Consider the following 23206-nt stretch of genomic DNA (forward strand, 5'->3'; position numbering starts at 1 on the left):
ATATTTTATATTATTGCGTGCTTTTTGGTTGTATCGATTTATTGATGACTAAAGAGGAAGAACAATTTTGTGGTTTTTTTTTGGATGTAGTAAATAAGCTAATTATAGGATAAGATTAATGGTTAGCAATGTTACATAAATTTATAGGAAATTGAGTATTTTTTTTGTATTGAGTTCTCATATTTTCACTAGATTTTTTTGATAAATTGAAGCTCGTGTTATCGATTAAAGTGGTAGAGTTGGGTTTGGACTCTATTTTAGTCTGATACCTCAAAATGACCTTAACAAGCCATGAAGAAATGTCAGTACTTTTGCTATGAGTATGCTTTTTTGTATGGATCACCTGATCTCCTCTTCTGCAGCAACCCTATGAAAATGGGGAAATTTATCAAAGGAAGTGAGGGGAGGAAGGGGGGGGGTTGGTGGTCAAACCTAGTACTGTTCTGTCCAATTTTGCCTTCACTAGACAAAGAAATCGTACCCTAATGACCTTGTGTTGCTCTCAAGCCTTTGAATCGGAATTTTATCGTTTTATTGTCTCTACGAGTAGCAGAGTCAGATGACTGCATGATGGAGAGACCGTGTCTGTTTGATACATCCTCCTTTGAAAATCATAACATAACTTTGAATGGTTCAGGCTGCGTTTAGTTGACATATCATAGCAAGTTCAACAAATGACAAATTTTTAAGTAGACATATAGCCAAAATACACCATTATCCGCAGCATGTTCCACTCAGGAATCTCGGGTTAGTGTTTCCGAGTCTCAGTTCTCTGCTCAACAACCTCATTCAATTCATAAATGCGCCTCAATTTTCCTAAAATCCTCCAAAAAATTGCACAAAGTATCTCCCATAAAAATTTATTGCAATGAATTCCTCTCGGTTCTATCTGTTCATAACTTCTTTTGATTTGAATGAAGCAGTATGAAATGCTTTGTGCAATGAATAAAAAAAAGTTTTATATTTCATCCCATAAATATAAACTTTATTGCAAAGCGAGTTATTTTGATAAACATTTAATAGGACTTTGCTTTTTTTTACTTCTGATGATTAAATTCAAATGGAATTTATGATGAAAGGCTGAAGAATTTTATGGAAATTTTTTTTTTATCTTTTTGATTTTTTGGAGGGGTTTTATGGTTTGCTGCTTTTCCTCAAAAATCAACCAATTCACACCAAAAAGCAGCAATGAGAGTTTTGGCAATTTCTAAGAAAATTGTGAAATTTCATCTTTTTTGAGGTCCTGAAGCTCACAGAATTCAATTATTATGCAGAAATAAATTGACTTTTGTAGACTGTAGAGATTGCCATATGCTGTCGAGGTTGCACTAAGGTCAGCATGAAGTAGATTAACATTTTGTTGACACTTGCAATATAGAAAGCAGCTGGTACCATTGGTTTGTATGTATTGACATTTCTAGTCGACTTTACAGCCTATCCAATTGAGCCACTGTTGTTACAAAATTTGACACAGTCATATCTAGTCAGGGTTGCAGCCAGTAATTTTTTAAGGGATGGATTTTGGATTTTTAACTCAAAACCCAAAGCAAATTTAAGAATTTTTGTCCAAAAAGTGAGGAGCAGGAAGTATTGGGGTCAAAATACATCCCAGCATCTTACTTACTTACTTCTCTGGCCGAGCAAATCAATTTTGATTCATGACCTCCCTCAGATGGCACTTAAAGTTGAATCAATCTCTGGCTTCCGTGTCCCAATTTTCAATACAAAGTACAACAATGTCTCTATCTAAAGCTTCCTTCTAAGAGCTCTTTGGACTTCAACAATCTTATCATTACATCTAGTGATATAAATAGTTGACTTACGTAGTTTCCATTAGTCCATTTTATAACTACTTAAAACATTAAAGCAGATACTACATAAATATCAAACTTCCTAGGAAATTCGCATGTATTATTTGCATTGAAGCATTTCAATGCTGATTGTCGTCACAACAAATTTAATTTTAACTTTTTATTCCACCCACGAATGTATAAATGTCAACATAGTCACTGTGAAGAACTGAATAATATTTATTTTATTGCATGCAACATTAAAAATGGAATTAATTGCAATTCGTCATAACAAATTAACATGTAAAGTGCATGTGCATACAAAGTAAGCTATAAAGGAGTCATTTGAATATTATGTAGCACTATAGTAACGTCTTATCAAATGGATGTAAATATGTTGTTATAGAAATAAGTAAGTAGAGCATAAACAGTTGCTTACAGTGTTACGGAATATCCAAATGATCACAAAATGTAAATTAAAATTCAGATTGATGCTGTTAATTATTTTAAATTAAATGTAATTAGCTCATTTCAATTTTCCACGATGAAACATTGAAAATTAATTAACATTTCATATTAAAGAGCAGCGATGGATGTGCAAAATTTATGAGAGTTTTCCTTGGAAGTTACAATGTATGTATGAGCTTCTAGTTCTCAATAAATTCAAGGGACGGATACTCAAATGTATCTTGTTAGAATTATAAGAACCGAATTTAGTAGGATGGCGTATTGTAAGGGTTAAGTCCCCTACTGTACCCTGATTTTGGCAAAAATCCATAAACCCTTCAAACCCTCGTTCCTCTTAAATTCCCAAAAACCTCTCCTAGGCCCCCAAAACATACAGAAATGCTTATGTCTACCCCTCTGTTTAGTAATGTCCAACTTAGTCCAACCTTTAAACCACACCCATAAATTTCCAAGAACTCAATCAACCTCCAGTCTACAGTCAATTTAATTAACATGTAGCAGTTAACAGTTCTGTCCTAGAACACAAATGTTCTCATTTTTGCTGACGATTTGACAGCTTTTTTTATGATTTTTAATTAAATCAAATTTCAATTAAGTTTAACGATGGAAGTAAATTTCCAATAATCTCATTACTTTTTCTGTTGATGATGCAAAAAATAAGAAAGTAACTACAAAGGAATTTGGTTTTCTTAGCTTTAAGTGGAATGGATTTTGCAGGAGATTTTATTGCTTGTATTGGACTGTCCAGTCCAATTTTAGGGGGCAGGAAAGGCAATTTGTTTGGAATATCACGAACTACTTGTTCTAGGAAATATACTTGATACAAATTTCGATATTTGAGGGGATTGGGAAAGTTGAGGTCTATCTTCGAAGCTGACTAAATGTCAAGTGCATATCTTCTTGTTATTTTCGGGGCTGGAATATGTGCTTGAATCGATATATTAAAAGCTTATCCAAACACAGAGTCGGATTCTCCGGTAGTGGTACGATACGACACGATATAGATGCACAACCGATGCGGAAAAACGGTGTTGTATCAATATCGTGCCGTAGAGTACTACGAAAGGAGAAATCGGAATCAATGGTGGTGTATCTAAACCGTCCGGATAAATCAGCATCCACTTGAAGGATGACAGCCCTCCAATCAGGTTAGGAATGGTAAGATTTACAGTGTACCATCCTCAAAACCAACATGTACAAAGACTGCAACAGAATATAAACAGGACTGGACCGAACTAACAACGATGAGGATTGAGGTTGGTAGTAGTAGAATGAGGAGGCTGAGCGCCCCTCTTTTACATAGTATCAAGCATGTCCCCCTTCATACCTTCTTATGAAAAATAGCCGACAAATACAAAACTTCATTTCCATTGTTCCTTTATACCTAAAAAATGCACATTTGGATATTTTCATTAAAACAATTTCTTTGTCATTCAATCTTTCTAAGGGACATAAAGAGCAACAATTTATAGCTGTCTATAATATTCCATATCCACTATATCTAATCTATTCATAAAAGGATCATAATTTTAATTAAATATTGATACCAAATGAATATCCATTTTTGCCATTGTCTATTGAAAAATGTCAAGGAACTTGCCCCATACCTTCCAAAAAAGCAACCTCAATTAATCCCTGAGTAATTTTATTGTTCGGAAAACTCAATTAAATGAGAAAAACTATAAATGAAAATCGAAACAATATTAATTCTCATAAATCCACTAAACAAACCTTTTTTTTGTGTCTCATAACTAAAGACAATGTCACGTATTATGAAAATCCTATCCATGATCTTCTTCTCAACCGACCGAAGGAAGCAACAAAAAAAATAGAAAACAAAGCACAAAATTTTCTTCTTATTTTCTTTGAGTTTTCTTTATTTTCCTAATTTGTATCACTGCCGTTTTATGATCTATCTAACTAGCTATCTCTTTTGTGTGTCTATCCTTACTTACAATGAATGAAAACTATTTCTTTCCTTTTTTGTGTATGGAGAAAGAGTGATAAAGGCTAAAAGACATTCATATAACAAATTTAATGTCGTCACGCATCATTCCTGAAGCTAGAAAATTCTTGGTAGTAGAAATAACATATCTATTAATCAGGGGGATTGAGGCTGGAGTGGATGTTTTGAGGTTTTGGGGTTTTTTGATGGGGAAGATGAAGGTTTGGTGGAGCTAGAGGTCGAAATTATCCTGGATTTCAAAAGAAGTCGAGTTGAGTCTATTTCCGATACCAAGCACAATACTATCTCTTTCGACAGCTTACTTCCATGAGTTCTTTGGACGTCCACGAGCACTTTGACCGTCTAGAAGTCAGATTTGAAGATCTCAAGTTAAAAGTGAAACTATATTGCATCTGAAATGAAATCATGCCCTATTTGAATTCCAGAAAGGCTAGCTTCTTGTTTGGTCGGATATATCATCACCTATTTCCTATAGAGCCAATAGATCAGACAATTTTACTTGAAAATTGCCATATCAAGCTGATAGTCAGCTCCCAACATATGTCTTCAGACATCGTAAGGCATTATTACAGTTAAGTAAAGAGCCTAAATTATCTCGTTATGGACATTACTTCCAAATAATCACAAACAATCAGAACAACACAAAAAGAAATCATTGCAACCCCAGCAAAAAAGAAGCACTTGACACTATAAAAATGTGAATAAATAAATCATGTAAATAACTATTGCTGCTGTCTAACAAAACTACCCCATCACAATAACAAAGCATAGCCATGCTAGATGAAAAATAAACTACAAGTGGAGATAAAAAGTCGGAAATCGGAAATGAAGTGTTGGGAATGGTGGAAGACGAAGGAAGTGAAAGTCAGTCAGACAGCAGCGTTGGTATGGAGATGGAAAGCAAACAAAGGCATTAGTGCGAAATAAACACTTGAAGCTATAAAATCAAGAATATATCAAATCATGATGATATGAAAGGATAGACATTATTGGAATGAATTGGATTATTACGATATCGAACAGATTAAATATCCTCTTCAAATATTGGAAGTGGACTTTAATGGCAAAATATTAAATTGGACAATTGGATGGGGTCAAAATTGACATAAATGAATCAAATTTTGGATGCTTGCCTTAATGCTTAAGGATGCTGCAATTTGAATTCATTATAGCACAAGACATGCATTCTAGTCTGTCTAGTCATAATCCAAGATTTAACCACAGACAGTATGATGAACTTGATCTCATCTAGATATCAAATATCTTCTAAAGAATCCTTCATTAAAGCTTAATATGATAATTTATTTCTCGACTTCATCACATGATTATCATGTTATTATCAGACAACATAAACCATCATGACAATCTCGTTCGTATAATTTGTGGGAGGCATTCATTTGTTAGGTCTCAAAATTATGGAAGTGTGGATGATGAGATTTTGAGGTTGGGATTGATACTAGACTCATGCTTAATATGGTATTCTCAAGTTTTAAGTAAGGTGTTTAAGTCTGACTTTGTAGATGACTAATGAGCACATGAGCGACTTAAAAATTCATGGACAGAAGCTGTCAATAGAGATATTATCCCGGACAGCACGACATGTTCGCCAGGTCACCGTTATGTCACCGTATTGATGGTAAGACGTGATGTCGCAGTAGCAGCACCATGACGGCGGATTCAGACTCTTTTCGGCAAGTATCTCAACATTTTGTCGCTCGGGTAATAGACTTAGAATTGGAAATTCAGAGGACTAGCTTAAGATGACATTTATGGAAGGTCATGAAAAATACTTTATTATTCAAGGGTTTAAGACATTCGGAACCGAACTCACGATCTCACCCATCCTCCTTCCTTGATACTCTTCAAAACTACATACCATACATCATTCCTAGACATCCCAATACTTTAATCGATTTAATAATATTCCATCATTTTCTCATCATCCAAAAAAACCGTCCAAACCACAAAATGACCATCGCACATTGTCATCCACTTGATGTATTTTTTACCACACATTTACCCCATAAATACATCCATTATAATAAACAGTAAATGGGAATTTTGAGATTACTTTGCAATTCTGAAATCCTTACACACAACAAATCTACTTAGAGTCATCATTGAGTATGAAGAATGAATGAATGAGAGGAGTAAAAAAGGGATGAGGTAGCAGATAGAAAGGAAAAATGATAAACACCAGACATTATCATTTCTTCGTATTTTCAAGAAAAATAAAATAACACATAAAGCATTTAGGAATATACGTGGGGGTCGTTGACTTGTTAGGTAACGTTCTTAGGAGATAGGGGAGGAGGGGGAGAGGAAAGGAGGGTATTTGAGTAATGGAATGGGAATGGAGAGTCGGGAGTCAAGCCATCAAATCTATTGATGGAGGAGGAGGACTATTTAGGCAATGGATAGGGGTGTGGGGAGAAGAACTATTCAAACAATGAAAGGGGGAGGGAGAGTGGGGTCATTTAAGCAATCGAGGGGAAGTGAGGTTATTCAAGCATTGGTAGAGGATACGGGGATGGGGTTCTTTCAAGGAATGGAGGGGACAAATGAGATTATTAAAGTAATGGAAGGGAGATGCGGAGTGGGGTTATCCAAGCAATGGAGGGGGAGGGGGAGTGGAGTTATTCAATTAATAGAAGGGGGTGAGGAATGTGGTCATTTAAGCAATGGACTGGGAGTAGGGAGTTGGGTCAGTCAAGGGACGGAGTGGGGTTATTCAATAAATGGGAGGGGATGGGGGGACTTGGATCATATTAGTCATGAAGAGGAGAGACGATGAGTGAAGTTATTCAAGTAATGGAAGGAGGAGGAGGAAATGGGGTAATTGAAGCAATGGATTGAGTAGTGGGGAATCGGGGTCATTCATCCCAAGGAGGCTTTGATCCTGTGTAGGAAGGAAGGTTCGCTTCAAAAAGTCAATTTTTCTCGCTCCATAATGTACAAACAGCCCCTAACCTAAGGAAAAAAGAAGAAGAAGATATATTCGTGCTGTGGATATGAGGCACATATCAAATCGAATGGAAAGGAAGCAAAAAAAATCAATAATGCCTAAGGGAGCGATAAAGTTAAAGAAGAAGGAAAAAAATGTATCGAAATTGTGAAGTGTATATATCGAGAAAATTAAGTTGTTTCTCGAATCCTTTTTTTTTACACTACTTCCAACACACAACATGAAGCGATTTTCATGAAAGTAGAAAATAGCGCGTGGAATCAGTAATGCGATATACTTTCGAGTGAACGAAAAATTCTTTGACAGCTTTTGTATACATTATGGTATTTTGTGTGTCTCAGGTATGCTGAAAATAGCGGTACACCGTCATTAAATCCTTGTCAAATTCCTTCATTCCTAAAAATATAACTTTTGTGATAAATTTTGGGTATTGAAATTTTTTCTGGTTTTAGATTTTGGTAGTTTGTTGTGGGAGAATGGATGGAACTCAGTTAAATGTTGGATGTTGGGATTTTTGATGATGTCATGGTAGGTTATTAATGAATTTAGGAACTTCCTACGTCTATGAATTTACATTAAGGATGTAGTGACGTAGATATGATTTTTTTAGGAACTGCTGTAAGAATTCCTGACTTTGTCATAATTTTGGTAGTGTAAATTAAGGAGCCATTAACTTGTTACGTACATAGAGTGGAAGGAGGGGGTCTATATCGTCGTGATACGACTTCTTTTCCATCGAAACAGAACTCGAGTAGACTTGAGTCGATATTTCCATACCTAATCCGAGTCTTCTCCGAACTATCCTTAGAACTAGGCACAAAACTTGCATCCTTATTATGCAACACTTTTATATCAATTATGATACATAACTTGATACAACCAAGAACAGCGTAAGCTAATAAATCGATTACCAAAATCAAGCCTTTGACCGTGGTGCCGGATTTGGTTTAAATTCGACACTATCCTAGAGTTCCGTCGGCTTGGTGCTGGATTTTTGATAAATTAGTCGACTTGTGCTAATCGGGAATTAATCAATCAAAAATCTGTCCTTCTCGGACTTATCCAGAAGGAATGCGCTTCTTGTAGCTGCCAAGGAGACAAAGTGCTTGCTTTCAAGAACATAGTAACCTGAGAGAAACGTCGGGGATTATGTTCAACTAGTTTATTTAAGTAGACCAAGATCTTAAGAACATGTTCTATGCTTGTTAGGATGAGAAACTCCAATTTTGAGTATGACTATGAATTTTAACTTTCAGCTCTTAAGGAGTGCCTCTTAAAAAGTATTCAAGATAGATAAATAATAAGCAGTACTTAGCACAGTGAAGTAACCATAATTATAATAATAAATTCAACAGAATTTACTCAACAAAAAGTGCTCTAAGATGATAAAATAAGGATATTACGAGATTATAAAGCATCATATATTGTCGTGCACATGGCAACATACATAAAGTTATAGCAAGAGAGTTCTTAAGAACCCTTTTATCCCGATAATTATGTTAGTGAATTAAGCAAAATCTAGAGGCATGAAATTAATACTTACTCTTGTTGCTGTTCATGATGATGATGATGATAATTTGTGCCATGAGAGATGTTACAAAACTTTAATCCTTATTCATGTGCTTACTAGGAATTAAACAATTTTTAAATAGATATAAAATTAAAGATTAAAACTCTTTTTCTGTCGGCAGCAATACTTGATGCTGAAACTCAGTCTGAGAACAAAATTGAATTGCGGTTAATGTGGATATACCAAAAAATATCCATGAACTACTTCTTAAAAATCAATAGAGTATGGAAAAGATATTAAGTGTAATCATCTCAAGGTTCGTTAGTTCTCAAGAATCTCCATTCATTAGTTATGGACAATCATCATTAATTGTTGGATTTATTGAGAGATTACATGTTGGTAGAGATTGTTGAATATCCATAAGATAGATAGTTTGTGAGGATGATATGAATTTGGCAAGTCATGAAATCGATAGTTGAAGTGGATGTGAGGTGTTGCCTGGAAATTTTGAGAATGGATTTCCGTCTAGATTGTTGATGATGGATCTATACTTAGAGAGGTATTCAGAAGGGTGGGATGGGTTTTGTGGGTCAACCTCGCTCTTTCTTTATATATTACCTGCATTGACCGGACAGATCTATGATTCATGATGTCCAGAACTGACGCAATCGATACCTGACCTTGGTCAATTTCCAATACCAAATGCTTCACTGTCTCTTACAACAGACCCATCACACTCCCTTGCCTTAGCCTTTTCTGGCAATGTCCCTGTTTAAACTTGATTGGGCGATGCTTCTTGATCTCGGCTGTAATTCAGCTAGCTTCAAATATTGCCTTGGAATATATAATGAGACTTTCACGATACTTCCACGGTTGAATACTATGTTGCTAACCAAAGCACTTAAGAAATCCTCATATGCATCCAGATCCAGAACAATATCAATACTTCTGCATCAATGCATCCACAACATCAACTCACGACAATCTTTACAAAATAATAATTTATACACCCTCATCATGAAAATTTTTTCCATACATCTTATAAGCACATGTACAATAATTCTCGTGAACCTCTCATAAATCTGTACACATGAGTAATGTTCTGGAATTGCATTTTGTTATGCAAATGAAATGAAAACCACAAAATGAATTGCACACAACTTAATTTTAAGCATGTAAGTATTCGCTGTAGGGGTTCTTGCTGATTGCATACGAGGGGTGTTGTTGGATTGAATTAATATAGTTTTGGATATGATTATGGAATATTCTGAGGGTTGGAAGTTTGTAGCAATTGACAAATTAAAATCTCATGTTTTCGAGCTCCTTCTGATTCATCCCAACTCTTCCCAACTCTTCCCGACTCCTCCCGACTCCTCCCGACTCCTCCCGACTCCTCCCGACTCCTCCCGACTCCTCCCGACTCCTCCCGACTCCTCCCGACTCCTCCCGACTCCTCCCGACTCCTCCCGACTCCTCCCGACTTCTTCTATCAGGACAACTTCGAACATGGTGTGCTGATCGAGGCTTCTTGCAGAAAAACTTCAAACTAAATTTCATCTAAATCACTTCTCCCAGAATGTTCACAAGATGCGACAAGAACCACCAAAACCTATGTGCATGTTGTTATACACGAGAAAATAATTTCACTCTTGCATGTTGTAGCTATTAATGCTGAAAATGTAAACCATAATTATTATCCTCCATGATGTGATTTAAAGAAATTTGTTCCTTCATAAAGATAAAGCGAGAGAATCATTTATAGGTTTAGGGCAAGTTTAGGATTGTAAACAAATTTGTCGGCAATTAGGAAAATTTAATTTTTATTTACTGCAAATTATTTGTCTCATAGATTCATATAGTTGGTAATGTGACGTGCATGTAAAGGCAACACGCCATGCAACTTAAATATTCAATTGACATTTTTCAGTTCCACTGCAATTAGTTACGCATTTGTCACGATTTTAGTAAAAACGATTTAAAACATTTGTTGAATTGTCAATGAAATGGCACTTAATGTTTTTTAACTTGCTTGGGATGTTATGTATGCATACATAAAACAACTAGTTATATTCAACTACATGTATTTACCCTACATTTTGAGTAAAATCACGTCGATGGTATAAGAGGATTTTCAACAACAATTTTCTTCATCATTTTATGTACAGCAGACAGCATGCAGCATGCAAGCAAGGCCAACCATATCCGCATACACACGAAAATCCCATCGAAGCACTTAAAAGAGAATGAAAAATGTTTTTCAAAGTGCAATTACCAGGGATGAAATTAAAATAAAATACGTGATGCAAATCTTTAAAGATATTTCCCTGCCAACAGTTGCTGCGGCTTCATTCTTCCTTCCATCTTATCCCATCTAAAAAGCACAATTTCGTGATGTCATAAAAATTATTCACGGGATGAACTTTTTCTTTTTTTCTGGAGCAGCATGTACAGCGATAGGAGATGCAAAATTCTTTGAAGTTTTTTTAAAGGTTCCTGTCATCATCTATTGAAATATTTTGAAGAATCTTGAATCTTGAGGAATCTTCAAAGGCACATCAGCCTTCAAAATGTTGTTCCTTATCACATATTCCTTTTAGGAATGTAAAGCTTCATCACTTTATTTACATAAATTCCTTAGTTGATAGCTACATCATCACACAAATTATATTCAGGAAGATGCACAACGTGATTCGGATATCAAATATTTTGTGTATCCGCAAGTTGCCGAGACTTTAATTAAACTGCATGATGAAAAACATGGAAGGTCATTAAACTGGCTTTTTTTTAGTGACTTATTCACCTATATTGTTAGGAGATGAGGATTATATAGGAGATATTGAGGTTGGATATAGGAAATGGGTAGTTGGAAAGTTATGTCCATCCTTTCTGGTGTTCTGTCCCTTCGTTCCTCTGCCATTCATGTTCTTCCTGTCTTTCATGTCCTTCCTGTTCATCCTGTCCTTCATGTCCTTCCTGTCTTTCCTTGTCCTTCCCTGTCCTTCCCTGTCTTTTCCCGTCCTTCCTGTCCTTCCCTGTCCTTTCTTCTCTCCTTCTGTCCAAATCCAACCCGTCATTAGCCAACTAACCCATATCATCAGCAAGCAAAAGCGATACAGTGAGGATTAATGTCTCGAGAAATGACATTTTTCATTCAGTACAACTTTAAGCAGCACAAAAAGAAAATGCTTCATGAAGCTAATGATTCACGTACTCAAATTTAAAATTTTAATGATCCGAATTAATTTCTTCCGTGGTGAACGTGAATCTTTGCCAGCAAAAAAAACGTGGATACAAAGGAAGAAAATAGGAAGGAGTAGATGAATTTAGACAATAGGAAAAACTGGAAACCCTCCTGAGCGGAACATGTTGAACGTTCATGAATGTGTAAATTGTTTTATAAAAAAAAATATATATTCAGCTTCAGGATGTGCCTGAGGTTTTTCATAGGAATTATTTGCAGACATATGCCATGTATTGTGTGTTCTAGGAAATGTGAAATTTTATTGTCAGTTCTTTTTTTTTAGATGTGATAAATGTTCGGAATTTAAGGTAGATGAGAAGATTATGAACGTGATGTGCGGTGAAAAAATAGAATTGTACTTTTTTTGAATGGCTGCATCCATTTACAGCATGGGATGGATAGGGGATGAAGAGAAGTTACGTCACTTTCAACTAGTCACAAGTCTCTTAAGGCTTGGTGTCATTCAATGGTTATATTTTTAGCACACACAGTGAGAATTGAACATACGATCTGAACTGATCAGTTTGGATTCGTCGGAACTGTACTACTTCTAAGGCTCTAGAGAAGAAACGTCACTACTACTTCTAAGGCTCTAGAGAAGAAACGATACTTCATTATATCACAGCTCGAGTGGGACTCGAACTCACGCCCTTACGATTACCAGTCGCATGTTCCTATCACTGAGCTATCACTGAGCTACCGAGGGTTGTTAGGGAGCGTGGCACAAAGCATACTTTAACCTTCTTTCTCCATCTAGTGCTGAACAACGGAACAAATCCGACACTCATCCTATCATAACTACTACTGGATATTCCCCAAACTTCCATCACACCACAAAATTCGCTTCTGAATATTCCATAAATCTACAGCAATTACAACATTCAGCACAAAAAAAAAAATGTAAATCATTCAAAATTGTCCCAATGCATCGTATCATCTGCATGATTTACCTTTCGCATCAACAAAAATCCCAACGATTTCTCCCTAACTGCCATTTTAATTTTCATTTTCATTTCCATTTTCTTCTTCATCTGTAAAGTGCACCTCAGTGCCACCACAAAGAAAATTATTCAACGTTTCAACTGAGATTCTTTTTAATTACTCAACAAAAAAATTGCTGGTTGTTTTTGCTTTTATCCATTATTGCCTTGAAAAAGCATTTACTTTGTCGAGTAATATAACATGGGAATGAGAAAGTGCCGAAATCCCAACCAAGCATTAATGCTTTGCAATTAAATCTAAAGGAGAAAGAATTCGCGTAAATTGTTTTATTCTTATTTACCAAAAATAATAAGATTGCGGAACTACATGGAAATTAGGTTGGAAGCGCTGTTGAAAGTAAGTATATGAATCTGTTATAAAAAGTCAATTGATTTTGTAACGGTTTTTAAAATTTGAATTTTATCGAAATGACGCTCAGCTTTAGGCAATTTTTCAAGGCAAAGTTGATTTTCCCCTTAGTTTTTTGACAACAATTTTTAAGAAATTCAATAATGTTATGAATTTTAGTGAAATAATCATCATTAGTTGATGATCGGAAGTGAATGGAACCTGAATATTGTGTATAAACTTGTGTTTTCTATTCAAGACATGAAATTTAATAGTTCTAAGTGAAAAATTCATTAAATTTATGTGAAAATCCAAAGATTTAGTGCCTGTATGTCAATAAACTTAAAATAATCCATCAAACTGTTAAAGCAAGCCACAAAACTATCTCAAAAACCATGCTAAACGACTGCATGTGTAAAGTATTTGTTGGCAACCAATAAAAAGTACACACAACATGAGCATATATTGTGTGGCATATAAAAGAAGTAAAATTTATTTCGTTAATGAAGCATTGAGTAACTAAAAGTTGTATAAGTAAAATGATGATAATGATTATGGGGTAACAAGTAATAGCGGCAACAAAAAAAAACAACAGCATAAGATAAGTGCCTTCCGAGATTAAATCACTTTTTTGCGGGGAAAGCATCAGAGTACTTTTAAGAGGAGATGAGAAAATTTATATGGGAAATCATTTTCATTTATGATGTGGCTTGGGCTCTGTTATGTATGATAACATTCATCTTTCATACTGTTCGTCCCTTCTCTCTCACTCACTCACTCACACACACTTCACATAAAAGGCTTCTTTGTTAATTACTCCCAAGGCTTTCATGAAAATACAGAGCAGATCTTGTTCTCTAATCTTCTTGTTTTTGCAATATGCTGAATGTTTTTTTTTGTGTGCTGGCAAAAACATAAACATACACACAACCAGAAATCCCCGCAGCCACATGAAAAATCTTTTACTCCTTTTTTTTTACTTCTCTGCATGAAAGTCAAAAATCCAAAACAAAAAAAAAAAATGGTTTGAATCATCTACGATTTAATGCGATAGAATCAAATTACTTACGTGCTTAAATTTATATCCTCTCAATATACGAGCGTCGATGCAGAAGTAATAATAAACAAGGGAAGCATCTCAGATGAGAGAGTTATTGTTGCTTGCTAAAATTCTTTTTTTTCCTGCATTTATATTCCTATGTGATAGAAGATATTAACGCATTTGAATGAATGAAGCGAGTAGAGGAAGAAATGGAGTTGAGGAAGCAATGGAAGCGTTTTTTGGGTAAGTATAGTGGATTATGGGTTGAATGAATACATACTAAGAGGTGATTCACATGTTACGTACATTCTTATCTATTTCTGATAAGGATATCAGTATATCCTGTACAGGGTTGATACCAGAGCGGAGGGGGTTTAGAGGTCTACGTTACTATACCTGATCTCGTAGTCTATCTGGATTTTGTATGGAAAAGTCTTCCCTAGTCGACTTGACCACATATAATATCTGGTCATCTGGAGTCGACCCCATACAACATCCGAGTCATCTGAGGACTTTCCCATACACAATCCGAGTAGACTTTGAGCTCTGGTTGATACTATACTTGAGACTTTCTTCAACAAAATGATATGCATAGACCCCCTTACTCGAAATCTCACACGTCATAAGTGAATTACCTCTTATCTATTAATTTCTTAGCTGTAGTGTTTCTTATATTATAAAATTACGTTATCACGTTTTCAGGTACATTATTTTTTGCGCATTTCTAAATAATCGTTGTCAGTATCTTTATTATCAGATGATGTTCCAAGTTCTTCGGGAACTGATGGTGGTATGGAGTCTCTAAGAGATGTTCGACTTGATGTAGACTTTTCGCTAGGCATTTGTGAGTTCCAACTCTTTGATCTTATAGGTTTCACACGACTTCCAGCTAAATTTTGTAGACTTCTTGATTGTGGTGGAGGTATTGGTCTGTTGTTGTCACGGTATTGATCGTTTTTACTTTTATAATCACAGATTGGATTGGTTGTTGTACAGGATCTGGAATTTAGGTCTTCAGGCTCATCGTTGATGCTTAAATTGTTAAATAAATCGTATGCCGTGTGCGGTTTCGGTCATGACTTACTACTTAAGTCAAGTTTGAACAACACTGTCTCAAAGGTTAATGTTTTAAGGAAAACCTACCTAGCTTTCAGTCTATTGCTACTGTCTTTAGATCTTGACGATTTTCTGTCTTGTAGATTCATTCTTAATGGAACTGTAAACTGCGCAATATTTCAATTCGATTAAAATTCACATACATTCGTTAATCACAAACGTCTCTTATTGACTAAGGAAATAAATTGATAAAGACTATCGTGATAATAAAATTGATAAAAATTACGTCTTACTGCTTTAATACAGTAACGTCCACAAATTATAGACAAAATAACCATTCTGATACTTTTGCAATTAAACCTGCTCAAAAATTCTTCAATATCTCTTATTTATGTTTGCAACCATAATTTAATTAGTAACTCAACATTTTTACGAAGATTAAATTGATTCCTAAGCACATCCACAAGCAATTTCTATTGAAAATAAGAAAAAAGAAGCAATTTAAATGGTTTTGGAAGGGATGCATTGAATATGAGTCATTCCTATCTTGTAACATAAGTTAATTGCTGCTGTAATGATGCAAGGGGAAGGTCAGTGATTTATATAATGGCATGTATAGTGTGTGTTCGAATGAAGATGCGTGCATGGAAAGAAAAAGGGGACAATTTGCTATGGTTTGAATGTAATTTATTGAGTTATGAGATTTTTTTGCGTGATTTACAATTTGGTGATGTTTTTTGTTGGTGAGGATGGGGACAATCGAATGTTACGTTAAAGCAAGTTAGTTAAAGCAAGGGATTGACTACTAAAGGCTGTTTAATAATCAATTGAATTTATTTGCGTTCATTTTGAGCCAAAAGGCACTGAAATTGTAAAAAATTCTTTATCAATTTAACTTGTTTTAGACGTCATTTGTGAATGATTCCCAATTGCATAGACAGATTTTCGGAGGAAGTCAACAGAAAATGAAAAATTATTGATCCGAAAAATTTGCAAAAATTGTAAAAAAAATTCAAATCTTTCAACATTACTCATTTATTGTAGTTTCGAGGATGGAGAATTGGGCTCAGGGGTTGATTTCTAGGTATTTTAGTCAATATTTCTCTAGGATGACTCGTACAGAGTAAGCAATCTGCTATTTTCGGCCATTTTTTGCTTCTACAATCTGCAGTCAACGACGATCGACTTGCAGGTTTTCGTCGATCTTCATTGGTCAATTGCCATCTCTGGACTCGGATAAACTTTACGGTAGTGGTTTTGGTCTATTCAGTAAGTAATATTGCAATGTACTTCATTTTCATTTTGGTATCAATCTACATCCCATAAAAATAGCAAATCAAATTTTCACCAATTGAATTTTCAAGGCATAGAAATTTCATGAAGGTCACAGCTGCAATTGCCAAACCTAAAATTAAAATTTTAAAACATAATGTTTTTCCAATTTTTAACAATAATTTTCAACATGTTGAGTGTTTTTTATTGTCCTGATCTATCAAAAAAGTTGACCCTTAAGCTTGCTAATAATAAAATTGGCACATCCCATATTAAAAAATATAAAAAATTGCTACCAAAAAATATTTTCAAAATAAAAAAAACGCAGTAATCACCGTAAAATTAAATTTAATAACTTTCATAACAATGAGTCACCCTCAAAATTTGCAATATTATATATTGTCCCCTTCATTCCATTCATTACAAATGAATTTTTGCCGCCTCACAAGCATAACAGCATGACAATTTATTTTACTTCCTTCTCAATCTTCTGTTGTTGCCATTGTATTACACATGGATAGACTGTCTTTGCCTTGATTATAATTTTTTTTTCCTTCCACTATCGACTTCCATCACGAAAATTGAAAAGAATGAAGAAAATAGTATCAATTGGATGGATGAAATGTTCATTACATTGGATGGGCTCCCACTCCCTCTATATGTTGTGGTACGAATAAGATAGGGAACAAAAGATTGCGAAATTGAATGAAAATAAAGATTTTAATACACAGATTTTTGATGAAAAACCACTGCATATATTCACAACAATTGTGACTAAGTGAGTGAATGCGATGGATGTAGGAACAACAGAAAATAAAGAAAATGTTTATGCTGTTGTTCGAGGTTGAGGGTGAATGGAAACGAATTGAAACAACTTTCTCGTTTCGTAATGCAGTTTTATTCTTTTTTTGTTATGTTTTCTGAGATAGCTGGCTTTTGTGGATGATTGTTGTGCTGTTTGGATTGATTTTTTGGGATTTCTGATAGTTATTGGTATGACTTTCGAGCTAAATGGTCCTAAACAACGATAAGAGTTGTGTCGTTGGCACTTCATAGAGAAGAAAGGCTTAAGCCTTTCTGTGCTACACCCTGAATCAACCACTGGTAGCTCAGTGGTAGGAGAATGTGATCGAGAATCGTAGGACGTGGGTTCAAGTCCTATTCAAGCTATGTTGTGAGGAACTGTACTTTTCTTCTCTAGAAGCCTCTTGCTAAGCCAGTCTAAGCCCAAATCTATACCTAATCAATAAATTCAACTTCCGTTCCAGAACAAGCTCCATACTCTCATTCTTAAAGATTTCAAATCATTTATATACATCCAGAACTCTGCGCTACACGCACATTCCACAACTGCATGCAACCATAACTCAATAATAGTTTGAAACAGCATAGAGCAAGCCAGAACATAAAAGAGAATGAGAAGAGAGGAAAAAAAAAGTTAATCTCAAAAATGGATCTAGTATTTTTCTGTGCAGTATGTTAGGTTCTTAGTTCTCTTGTTTATTTATGTACAAACAAATCAACATGTTGGAATAGAATAAACACAAAACCAAAAGCCCTTTTAAGTGTATGAATTTATGCATTGCTTGAAACTTTTCTGTCGACATACCAAAAGTCATTAATCCATTAAAGTTTGAATTATATATTCATGGCAGCAACATTCTCTGCTGCTTTTATTTTGAGGAATGTCGGATGGGAAAAAAAGGGATGAAAAGTTTGTACTAATGCTCTAGATTATTAGGATGTTGTGCTTCTGTTTGCTTTCATTTGGACTTGTTTATGAACTATTTACATCTTTCATGGTCACAATTCTTCCGTAAATGAATTTTACGTAATCTGTTTCGGTTACATTTGCTGACTTCTTTTTAGTCATCTATGGATACGGATAAATTAAAATGGATTTTTGGTTTTTTTTGAGTATTTGTTAGGTATTGAGATGATCAAATGGAGGTAAATTAAGGAAATTGCAAATTCTTTAGTGCTATCATGTGCTATGCAGCTTGATTGAGATGTAGAATCGAGAAGTTAAGAGCAATGAAGTCCAAATTGTGTTCTGTTGCATTAGTCAGCATTAGTAGCGTATCCTGGGTGTGGTTTCCGTCTTAGCTAACCATCAAAGTGTTTCTTGGGACTATATAGGCTGGACAACACTGGCTTAGATCTACGAGCTTAATTGCCTCCAATTTGTTGGATTAACAAGAAGTATATGACAGTATTGCATTTGGCTATTAAGTATTTGCAACTGACAGTCAGTAGTCAGCTTCAGGCATCATCTAAGACAGTCCATGAGTCACAATTGATCCATCCATCCAGCGAATTAAGCAATTAATAATGCACTAAGTGCAACAGCCCACGTTCATTCAACAGACCATAAACCAAACACGATGTGCAGTCAGTTTCATGATGAAATGTGTTAAACATTGACTTAGTTCTAGATAAAGCACATAAATCCATAAAACTCATAAACTTTCTCATTTCTCTATATTTCTAATAATGCATTTTGTGGGCAGTCAAAAGTCAAGACAACATGATGTTTCCAATGAGAAATTTATAGACTAAGCAAAACCACTTTTGTGCATGATTCTTTTGTTTTCCATTTCCTCCATATATATTCAGAGAGAGACCAGAAATGACAGAAAAATGGAATTTAAAAAAAAAATTGTTCCGATGTCTGGCACCTCATGTTGTGAGCCACATTTTTATCCATTCGCATTTCTTTGTTTTCATCACAATACCACCAGAATCATGCTGATTCACACTCATGAAAATGAAGAAGAAAAAAATGAAAAACTTTTGAATTGCCCTTGTGGGGTTTTTGGATGGGGAATTTGGTATAACCCCGGGCAGCTTGTGTCTGATTTTGTTAATTGCTGGGGCACATTTGGGATTTATCTAGGTATCTAAAGGAAATTACTCCGGTTGAGTAGCTTCACGGACAAACAAGGAGCCCTGGGAAGACACATGGCTTAAAAGAGACAAAATATCTGCCCGGAGCAGCACAGGACAGACTTTGTTAATAGATGGGGCATATTTGGGGTATATCTAGGGATCTAAGAGAATTAACCGAGACGAGCATGAACTCACAAGGGCCTCTGAAAGACTCAAGGCGTAATAGAGGCAAAATATCTGCTCCGGGGCAAAATGGATCTGATTTTAGACTGAACTTTACTGGATATGATCTCAACCTAGAGTCATGATGAATTAGTGCTGAATTATTAGCCTTTTCTACAACGTGGACCTTCTGAGGAGGCAACAACATCTCTTTAAAATACATCTAGTGCGCCCCGGGGTAATGCTTCATTTTCTCAATTCCTCCATAGCCATAGTCTCCCTAACAACTCAAAAAGCACTAAGACCATCACTAAAGGTAAGAAAGTTAATGAATCTCCAAAAAAGTAATTACAGTTGACAGTCAAATCCCACCAAAATATTAAGATCCCCTCCGAACGAAAAGTCTAACAAAATTCTCCCAATGGACATTTTTCCTTCTTCCTCCTGCAATTTTTGTATAGCACAAGGAATTGGGGAGTCGAATGCATCATAAATCACAACAATTAAATGATTAAATGGCCTTTAAAAGCAAAAAAAAAGAAGTGGACACAAAAGAACAAAAACAATTTTAACGGTGGTGAGAGGGGAGGAAGGGGAAGCGAACGGGAATGGAAAAAAATGCTGAAAATGCGATAAAAACGAGAAACGAGAACACAAACAAAAGGATCCATAAATAAAAATTATAAAAACGATGTTCATAAATCTCTACACACCATCTCTAGTTCTCTTTATGCCCTTTTTTGTATGATATATACGTGCAGACACACACAATAATAATAATAATAATAATAATATTGAGAATGAGTGCGAGATTTCACTGGCATTAATGGCATTTTTTAGTCGTCTAAAACAAACTTTTGCCATCACACCATTTATACATTTCATATTTTTCGGGTGAAAAATGTGAATATTAGGGATTGTGGATGTGAGACATCGGTGTTGATTCATGACGGGATTTAGGTAATGCTTGTGGATTTGTTATGGGAGTTGGTGCATGATAATGTTTTGGATTTATAAGGAGAATCTTAAGAAGATAGATTGTGAGATGTAGTCAGCGGATTGGGTATCGTAAACCAGAATAGCACAAATCGGCTAACTACTTACTTCCTTCGATGGTGGCACAGATCATATACATGGCCTCCCTCAGATGACGCTTAAAGCTGGTTCTATACTTAGCTTCATAATTGCCAATATCAAATGCAATAATGTCTCTATCGACAGCTTCTTTTCAGGAGTTCAAACTAACAAATTGGTTAGTTGATCAAAAATCCTTTCCCAGGCAAGGCATTGACACACATTTTATCCTAATCAAAGATTGTATGAGCCGGATGAAAGCGGATGAAAGGCTTATATGTACCGGATTAAAGCGGATGAACAGTGCCAATGCCTTGGTCCCAGAAGAGGATGGCTTTGATTTGGTGTTGAATTTGGTTTAAATCCTGCACTATGATAGAGTCTGCCAGATGTAGAGTTTTGGATCAATTATCCAATTTGTTGTATTTTATATTACTCCCGAACTGCACTTGATATTGAAAATTGGGTAATGGAAGCTATCGATAGAGTCGTATGCTCCATCTAAGGGAGGTTATCCTGTTGTTGATCCTGCTTAGGGGTTTAGCATGGAATCTTTCAGGTTAGTAGGCAAATACAGGTTATTATTAAACATATGCCACTTGGTTTCAATTATATTGTCTGCTTCTGCTTGGTAGCCATTCCCGGAACATAGCTTGCAGAGAGTAAAGAGAGGGGATGGGGAGTGATGGAATTGGCCGGATACTCATGTGACTATATTCCAACACACTCCATAGAGTGATACTAATCACTAATTAGACGTTTGTGTAAGCGTTCTTGTGTCAAAATATCGAGCAACCAACCATCCACAGACCTCTACTCAATTCCCCATCTCGAAAATAATTTAGTTAGAAATAATTTTTATAAAAGACAAACGAGAGAAGGAAAAAGTTTAAACGAAGAAATTAAATTAATTTTCCATTTACAATGAAAATAAAGCGCTATATTCGCATTGTCAATATTTGAAGAATAATTGAGTTCTATTCCATTTCTACAAAACATTCGTCATCAAGTGAGAGCTGAGCTGAATAAGAGAAATAAAACTTATAATTCATGAATTATTTTGTCATTAAATGTCTCAAATATCTTCTATGGATTATGATACACTTTTTTTTACCATTTATTTATCTTTTCACGCTTCTCGTGTTGCTGATGATTCATTCAATTACCATAATTAGCACTCTAAGATATTAATGATTTTTGATGATAAATTGTAAGGTATTTTTACATCTTTCTGTTTATTTTCAGAAAAGTTCTATTGTTTAGTGTCTGAATGAAGCTCGTGAAACTCTTTAAGTTTTAAGTTTCAATGGAATATTCAGTAAGTTAACAAGATTGACAATAGACCAGATAGGAAAGCAAGCATTGTTAAAAGCCTTGGGGGAATATTAAGTCATATGAATAAGTAATCATTCATTAAGAGTGTTAGCAGGGTTGTTAAGTCATGGTTCAAATAGAATATTGTCTATAAAGGGATGGAGGTGAGGATATTGACCTTAATAACCCCAACTGTGGTCGAATATTCAGTGGTGATGCGATACGGAATAACATGACCCCAAGTAGCCATAGAAACTGCTGTTAGGTACCGTAGTGTCCTTCTTGTTATATATAGGCTCACCACAGGTATGGTACAGAGACACTCTTGGTATGGAAAAGTGACACACCCATATTGGATCACTACAACACATCCTGGACCATCAGTACACGATTAGTGTAGCTTTGACACGCTCCAGATAGACCAATATGCAATACCAGGTACTATACCAGTGGTGTACCTATACGATGCCATACTAGGTGCACCATTGTATCGAACCAATGGTGTATTTATACCATTACGAACATGTCATACCCTACCGTACCATCACAGGAGTAATCGGACCCAGAATACGTCCCTGAATGCACCCTGGATACTGTCTACTCAAACAAATTTATATCCCATAACTTACCCTGCTCCAAAACCCAAGAAATCATCATGTTCAACAAAGTATATAAATTTCTCACTATACACCATTTACCATTCATGCTTACTATTATTATCATTAGCTCATTCATAATAATACAGCCATTACACAAATAATTTTCCGTGTCCTCATTCTCATTCATTTCACACAATTTCAACTTATTCCTTTTTTCATATTCTCGAAAATCATAGTTCCTTACAAACTTTCTATTTTCATGTTTTTCATTCCGTGGAAAAACAATTGAATAGGAAAAAGTTTTTTTTATGCTGCACTCAACAATTGCTATTGTCACCGCCATTGAAACAATTCCAGCTGCTTTTGAAAAAATATAGCATACTTTTTTATGCTATTTCTCATACATATTTATTGTTTTTAAGGACTTATTGTTATTTTTTCACTCCTGCAAACATGATACATTACGCCTGAATGGAGAATAAGTAAATATTTGCAGGAACAGAAACAAAAGTTTGAGATTTTTATGATA

General features: G+C 35.2%; 2 long non-coding RNA genes across 2 annotated transcripts; both read right to left on the reverse strand.

Annotated features, from left to right (window-relative positions):
- Positions 1-10491: 10491 nt before the first annotated feature.
- Positions 10492-12495, reverse strand: LOC139088558 (uncharacterized). Its single transcript, XR_011544234.1, has 2 exons — positions 10997-12495; positions 10492-10931 (listed from the first exon to the last, which is right to left on the reverse strand). It is a non-coding gene; the product is annotated as an uncharacterized lncRNA (long non-coding RNA).
- Positions 12496-13732: 1237 nt separating this feature from the next.
- On the reverse strand, positions 13733-15592 carry LOC139088557 (uncharacterized). The gene is made up of 2 exons (XR_011544233.1): positions 14339-15592; positions 13733-14253 (listed from the first exon to the last, which is right to left on the reverse strand). It is a non-coding gene; the product is annotated as an uncharacterized lncRNA (long non-coding RNA).
- Between the last annotated feature and the right edge of the window lie 7614 nt (positions 15593-23206).

Source organism: Chironomus tepperi, unplaced genomic scaffold (genome assembly GCF_022539635.2).
Source record: "Chironomus tepperi strain 1889 unplaced genomic scaffold, CSIRO-AGI_Ctep_v1 contig_163, whole genome shotgun sequence".
Classification (NCBI taxonomy): Eukaryota; Metazoa; Arthropoda; class Insecta; order Diptera; family Chironomidae; genus Chironomus; species Chironomus tepperi.